The sequence below is a fragment of the Amborella trichopoda genome, chromosome 3 (genome assembly GCF_054954075.1).
Source record: "Amborella trichopoda isolate Santa Cruz 75 chromosome 3, AtrichopodaSantaCruz75HAP2 v2.0, whole genome shotgun sequence".
In the NCBI taxonomy this organism is placed as follows: domain Eukaryota; kingdom Viridiplantae; phylum Streptophyta; class Magnoliopsida; order Amborellales; family Amborellaceae; genus Amborella; species Amborella trichopoda.
Window position 1 is genome coordinate 56911413 of NC_142338.1, and position 7976 is coordinate 56919388.

The following is a 7976-nucleotide window of genomic DNA, read 5'->3' on the forward strand; positions in this document are numbered from 1 at the left end:
TATATAGATATATATATATATATATATATATATATATGACAAATTCAAATTCTTACTTATATATGGCATCAAAAGTCATCATGTAAAAAACTGATATTTCTACAATTAATTGTAATATTGTCAATACTGTAAGATTTACATATTTATGCATTTAATTGTATTTTTGTTGTCTGTAAATTTTAGACGCTATAAACTTTACCTATTCATGTAAAATGATTAATTGTAAAATTACATTTATATAAAATTGTGATATTTCCGTGTTTAACTTTGTATATCCATAAAAGCTCTTCTATTGATGATACATATATTCTTGAAATGTAACATGATAAACAATCTATCATCAATAGAATAGCTTTTTATGGAAATCCAAAGTTAAACATGAAAATATCACAATTTTATATAAATGTAATTTCGCAATTAATCATTTCACAAAAATAGGTAAAACTTATAACGTCTAAAATTCACAGACGGACAAATATACAATTAAATACAGAAATACGTAAATCTTACAATATTGATAATATATCAATTAATTGCATAAATATCAGTTTTTCACATGATAATTTTACCAAAAATGATGAAACTTACACAAGCTTTACAATGTCTAAAAATCATAACAATAGACATAAATAATCAATTTTATTTCTAATAATTTATATTGTCGAAATTTTTTTAACAATAGAGAAAAATAATAATTTTAACAGAAAAATAAGATCATCTGCACTTAAAAATGATGAACATAAATATCATAATTTTATTAAAAGCATACTATTCTTCATAAAAATGAGATCACTTACGTTCATGTCACTTTGAGATGAGAGAAATTAAAATATTTATTTAATTTTTAAGTCGGCCATAGACTCTTTAACATTAAGTCGGGAAGCATCTTTGGCTAAAAAATAAGCTCGTGGACATAAATTACAATTCATCATTCACTTTGCGATGCCATGAGATAAGCATCAAATTTAACTCCACTCCGTCTGCAATTGAAACAGAGTTCCTTATTCTCGCGACCTTTCAAAGACATCGATTATGATCCATCAAAACCCTTAACCTTTACGGGCTATTCTTTGCTATTGATCCCATCAAAATTTATGTTTGCTTTTGCCAAACGTGATCCGTTAGATGGTGGGTTTTTTCACTGTAAATTGGATCATCATCGTTTTCCCGAGCAATCAAATTGTCCATAATCATCCAATTATGCACCTTCCATCTGCCACTTGCTCGATGAACCTCTTGCTTCATTAAAATCTCCAGGGTTTTACACAAGTAACAATACTTTGATCCCAACATACCACCATACATGAGACCCACCCATCATACAATTGGAAAAACAAGCATCAAATTAGAAGCATCACTGTGTTATTAGAAATCGACAATTGCGCATACTAACTGTCACGAACAAAAGAGATTGTACCACACTCAATTAACAACCCAGAATCAACCAAAACACCTAAAAGGCCATATAGGTGCGAACCACCATAATTGTCTGTGGGGAGAGAGAGTCCCCATAAGATGGGTCTGCTAAATATCTAATTGAAGTTGATGGAAGTTAACTAGAAGTGTCATTAGGAAGTTGTGTTTGCATATATACAGTTTGAGATGTCCTCTTGAGACGTGCAACCCGCCTACGATGGCCATGTCCCTGTCTGTGCTGCTTCCATTCATGAACTCCTCAAAAAACATGAAACCCATAGTACTCATATATCTGTTGGAGATAACGATAAAGGAAGAGAGAGGAAATATGAAGGTGGGTTTTGTGTAGAAGAAGAAAATAGTGATGGTGGTTCTGGTATTTCAGTGAAAGAAAGAGGTTTTCAGTTGGGTACATTTTATCGATGGGCCTTCTATTTGTGCTGATAAAGTTTTTCTAAGAATCTAAACCACTCGCTCCATCGTAACACTGTTGTCCCTTGTGACACAGGGAAAAAGGTTTGATCATGGATGCATACATATGGATCTTCAATTGAGAGGCATCAAATATAAAGGGAGAAAACAGAGGCATCAAATATAAAGAATATCGTGCCACGTTAAGAGAGAGTTCAACCATGAATTGCCACCTCCATCCCACATTCGTAATAGCATGCCAGTAAGGAGACACGTTAAACTCTTTTTTAAAAAAAAGTGTCCTCATGGACCGTTAGGAAAAATGGTTTTGAAAATGGTCCGAAAATATGAAGTTTTTTCGAAGCTGATGGTAACACAAAGGACTATCACAAAAATTTATTTCTTCATAAAGGATTTTGATTTTATTGTTATTATTTATCATATTATTTATTATTATTATTATTTAAATTTAGGGTTGTTGCAATTATCTTAAAATCTATTTTCATATCCAATTAAAAAAATTTAAATTTCAAAAATGGTTAAAATCAAGTAGATCTATAAACATATATGAAAATATTGAAAATAAACGGTCTAGATAATATGTTGCAAGATGCACTATTTTTGGGACTCAAAAACATTTATTTTTGTCATATTCATACATCTCAATGTCTAGATGAACAACTAGAAGGTTTTTCAATATTAAAACAACCTTTCCGATAGATTTTTGAGGTGCTTCTACATTTTAATGTAGCAACCTTATATAAATTTTTTCTATATATATATATATGAAATAATTTTATATAAGTGCGAGGCTCTAAACAATCAAAATAGAGCGTACCTTGAAATTTTCACTAGAAAAAGTTGTTTTAATGCTAAAATATTATCAAATTGATCATTTCGACATCAAGATACATGGGCGTAAGAAAAAAAATGGATTTCAAGTTTTTGAATTAATATATATTGTAATGCATTTTTTAACCATTAATTTCAAGATTTTCAAGTTTTCATATATCTAATGTATAAAATAATAATAATTTAGATTGGAACGGATTTCAATACTCCTTTGAGACGTATCAAATAAGAAGAACCTTATCACTCATACCATAATTACTACTCAATTGGACGAGCGCTATTTACGTGTCTCCAGGATCGATCAATAAAATAGTTTTTGTCTTTACTTTTGCTATCTTAAAATTAAAATACTTTGTTTCCTTAATTTTGTTATTTATCTTGAAATATAGATGACAAATACTGCATTTTATTGCTAAAAATCAGGTGAACGCTAGATTGGAACTCTAATTTCCATTTTTACGATGATCTGTATTGTGTTAAAAAAAAATCATCTCAAAGAAATATTAAACCTAAGTCCTAATGAGGCAAAATTGTTTGTTTTTATTATTTTCATCTGCATTTATTTATGAACAAAATTTATATAAGATTGGCACCTTAACGTGTAGAATTAAGGTGCTCCTCTAAATTATTTGAAAAAGGTTGCTTTGAGGTTGGAAAAACATCTAATTGATTATCTTGACTTCAAAATATATAGATATGGAGAAAAAAGATAATAGTACATCTCGCAACACATTATATGGATCGTCCATTTTCATGATTTTCATGTGTCTATAGATCTACTTGGTTTGAACCATTTTCAATATTTTTAGAGTTTAAATTTTTATAATTAGAAATAAAAATAGATTCTCGCACCATCTTAAAAAAATTCAGCACCAAAATTGCTTCTCATGACAAATTTTGGAGGTGCGCCTTAATTTGATTGTTTAGGGTTGCAACCTTATGCAAACCACACCCTCTATTTATTGGTGTTGTTTATATAAAGATACAATCTTACTCGTAGCAGTGAGGATGCAATGTTCTACACTGTCTATTGTAAATTGGACGATGTAAATTTGACATATTTTTAAGATAATATTAAAAAATGGCATGTATTTTAAGTTAGTATCAAACTACGCCTACTAAATAAAATGAACGATATAGATTATTGCAACCTTATTTATGGTTGTGAACATATATAACAACTAAAACAGAAGGAAAATGGTAAACATTAGAAACTTTTAATTTACCAGAAGGGTAAGAAACAAGAGATATGAAGCTTATTTTTTAAACTTTCATAGTGGTTCCATCAACAGTATAGATAGTATCAGAAAAAAACTTACAATCAACTAGGAGTGACTCATTAGAGGTCATATGATGAGGGGCTCCTGAGTCGATCAGCCAAGACGTACAAATAGAATAACCTGAGAAAGGCCAGATGTGACTCATAAAGCATAGACTGCACTTGTTTAAGTGTAAATGTCACAATTGATGAAGCATGAGTGGGATTGTGATATCCAGTTTGAGTTGGTGGGTACTTGATAAACGGTTGACTTGTACCAGCAATAGCAGCGAAGATGTATCCCAGTTCTTTACAAGTGTACGAGATGTATCCCAGTTCTTTACAATAATTACATCTAACAGATGACATGTTCTTGAGAGGGACACAATATAAATTGCGCTGATGTTGTTTAGGCACATTTCTTCACTAAGTCTCATGCCCTGCATCCTTTCTCACAGTTTGTTTTCAAACTCTCTATGATTCCTTTCAAATCATTTGAGTTTGATGGGGAATGTGAACAAATATGACAACTACAACAGATATGGCAACTGGATATTGAGATATGTCAGTGTCTAAATATATACTAGATCCATATAAAAACTGTATCCTATAATTTTATCCAGTATTGTCTGTACCCTCCCTATAAATTAATAATTGTATTGTGGTCTAGATCATTCATAGAATACATAGACATGTTATCTTTCACACTGGTGAAGTGAGGGTTGCAACTATATGTAAACTTTTATTCGCCCAAAAAAACTTATATATAAGTTTTTTTTTTTTTTTTTTCGTTGTGATCCCCAGAGAAACCTCTTGGAAAATACGTAATCCCTAGATTCCAAAAAACTTCCCGTGCCATTAAATTCATATAAAATTTGTTCTATTTCAAACAAAAAATTAAAACAAATCAAAACAAAAAGATCGTATATTCGCATGGGAGTTCATGTGCATTCATTCCCTCTCTAAACATCATCTTAGCATTTTTGGGATTATATTTGGGGGAGGCCACCTACCAAACAAAAAGAAGCAATCGTACTTGTACACAACCATGGACAATATTATTTCCAGTGATTCATTGGACACATTAATTTTTGACACCTAGATCTAAATATTTATGAACTTAAAATTTAGAAATTTAGACAAAACACTCACTTAGTGATTATAAAGTAGATTTCAGAGTTTCATATCGAGAAAATCCTTTAGGGCTGAAAGGGGTTGGGGTTATGATGGTAGCATCTCAACACACCAGTCACCACGATTCCCACCACGATTCCCACTAATATCTTCAAAAAACTAATTCCTAAATTATTTGGAAAAACGGGCAGGGGCTGTCTTCCCCACATAATTGTCAAAAAAAAAATAATTCATGTAGGGTCCTTTTTTTTAGGGGAGTAAGCTCACAAAGTGCATGTAGGAGTACACCAAATGCGCTCAAAAGACTCAAGATAGGAAAGACTATAATTTCACAGAATTCCCAAAAGATAAAAAATAACCATTTTTGATGCATGTCCGAATACACTAGAAATGGTGTAGGCTCTGCAACCTACACCGCCTAATATAGTATGCGGTGCAAATTGCACCCAAAAAATCCAGATAAGAGTTTTTTTGGGGCAATTTACATTGTTAAATGTAATTGGATCATTTAGATCGAAGGCCACACATGTGCAGACTGTGATACACTAAACACGATTTGAAAATCATAGTTCCTTACCACTTAAGTGAGAAAGAAATGTTTCGTGTGTGCCTTAAGATCTCCACCATCCAAATACATCAAGTATTGTAGATCACATTTAAAAGTTTGTTTATGTTTTTTGATACAATCTTCAATCTAATTCCATTGAGTGGTACATATATAAGGCTCTCTAACTTATGGGCTTCAAGTCAGCACCAAAACCAGGTCTTTAAATTTTAAAAAAGACCATAATAATAATTTAAAGGAAAAAGTTTAAGTAAGGATGCTACCTTATAATGTAGAACTAAGGATGCCCCTAAAAAATCTATCAGAAAAAGTAGTTTTAAAGTTGAAAAAATCCTTTGATTGATCATCTCGACATCGAGATATATGACCATGAAAAATAAAAAGATTTTAAATTTTAGAAATAATGCATTTTACAAGATATTATCTACACCGTCTATTTTTAAGATTTTTATATGATTATAGATATCCTTGATTTTAACTATTTTTGAGATTTAAAATTTTAAAATTAAATATAAAAATAGATTTTGAGATAATTTTAAAAATATTTTACATCAAAATTATATACTATAAGAAAATTTGAAAGTGCACCTTACCTCTACACCGAAGGCATCCGTATGCCAACTGCACCCTAATTTAAATATCCGTTATATTTATGTTATTAACAAGATACCTAAACTTTATGTTATTACGCATCCGTTGAACTCCATTGAAACTGCTTCATTGCTCACCATGCACCAGACAGCCATGCCATCCTCCACCCGCCACGTGTGGCTGAAGTAAAAGCCATTGGTAGGATGCTCCTCGCCTCGACTCTCTCTCACTAACACGAAACCCTGAAAAAATCAGAGGTGAATTAAAACCCCTTCATATCTCAAGTACCCCATATCTCACAGCAACCCTTACCTTATTTGATTCTTCTTCCACCATATCTCACCTCCATATCATATGGAGATATGCAGCTGAATTTCCTTAAAGCTCCATTTGAAGAGGCAGAAAAAAATAAAATAAGGGAATCAAGTAATAAATATAGCTTAGAATCATAACCCGTATTGTTCTTCTGTAATTTGATTGCATTTATCTGTACAGCAATGAATTTTTTGACCTAGAATCACAACCCATATGTTGTCTTTCTGCAATTTGATTGCATTTTTCTATATACCAATGGATTCTTTTTGGTTGTGTTTCTTTTTTGGGTCAATTTTTCGTTCTGTCTCTGATTCTGCAACTTGTACAAAATCCCAACTCTTTTTTTCCTTTTTATTCATTTTGTTTTTAGAACATGGTGAATACCATCTGATAATGATTCCATTGCTTTTTTATCCTACGTTTTTCTCTGATTCTACATGATTTTGTATTAGCCATTTCTGAATTTGGCGCAATTTTTTTATGAAGAGACAAGCATATCTCCAGTTGGTGAGGAAAGTGAAGAAAGAAAACCGTAGAAAACAATGGGCACTATGGAATGGGAATCAACTATTGGATCTGGGATGGTGTTTGTTATCCCGTTTATATCGTGGTTTAATGCTTACAGTTGCCATTTTTGGGCAATCTACTGGTCATTTTGGATCCATTGGGGTTCCAGGGTTCCCTTATTCGTTGCTGGATTTGGGAAATTTTCAGAAGTAATATGTGAAAAGGAATGTTAGGGTTTATATGGATGGTTGCTTTGATCTCATGCATTATGGCCATGCAAATGCACTTAAGGTAGGCTAGGGCTTTGGGTGATGAACTGGTGGAGGTCATGGTGAGCGATGAAGTGGACGGGCTATTTTGGGTTTTTCAAAAACCGAAGTCATGCTCATTTGGGTTTTTGAAAAACCTAAAATGAGCCATTCGTTATTTTTTTTTTTGGTTTTTTTTTAAGTATGTTATATATTTGAAAAAGTTTTAAGTATTTTTGTAATAACGAGAAATATAATAGATATTTATATAAAGTTTTAAGTATTTTTGTAATAACAAGAAATATAATAGATATTTATGTAAATTTTTTCTAAATTTGATGTCCATTAACAATTTTTTAAAAGTATATCTAAAATTTCAATTTTATGTACAATGCACATGCAAAACATATAAAAATACAAATTTCAAGTGAACAAAATTTGAAAAATAACAAAAATATCTCTAAAATTTATGTATGATATTTTGGCTTTTAAATAATAATATCAAATGAACAAAATTATCAGAATGACAAAAATATCTCTAAAATTTATATATGTGATATTTTGGATTTTTTAATTAATTATATTTGCCAAGATGTAAAATGGTGAAAAGAGGGGAGAATTTGATCTTAATTTAATATATCAAAAGATAATTTTAAAATAAATAAGTCAATGAAAAATA

General features: G+C 30.9%; 1 long non-coding RNA gene across 1 annotated transcript; it reads left to right on the forward strand.

Annotated features, from left to right (window-relative positions):
* The first annotated feature begins 6299 nt into the window (after positions 1-6299).
* Positions 6300-7345, forward strand: LOC110006856 (uncharacterized). Its single transcript, XR_002280185.2, has 2 exons — positions 6300-6484; positions 7029-7345. It is a non-coding gene; the product is annotated as an uncharacterized LOC110006856 (long non-coding RNA).
* The last annotated feature ends 631 nt before the right edge of the window (positions 7346-7976 follow it).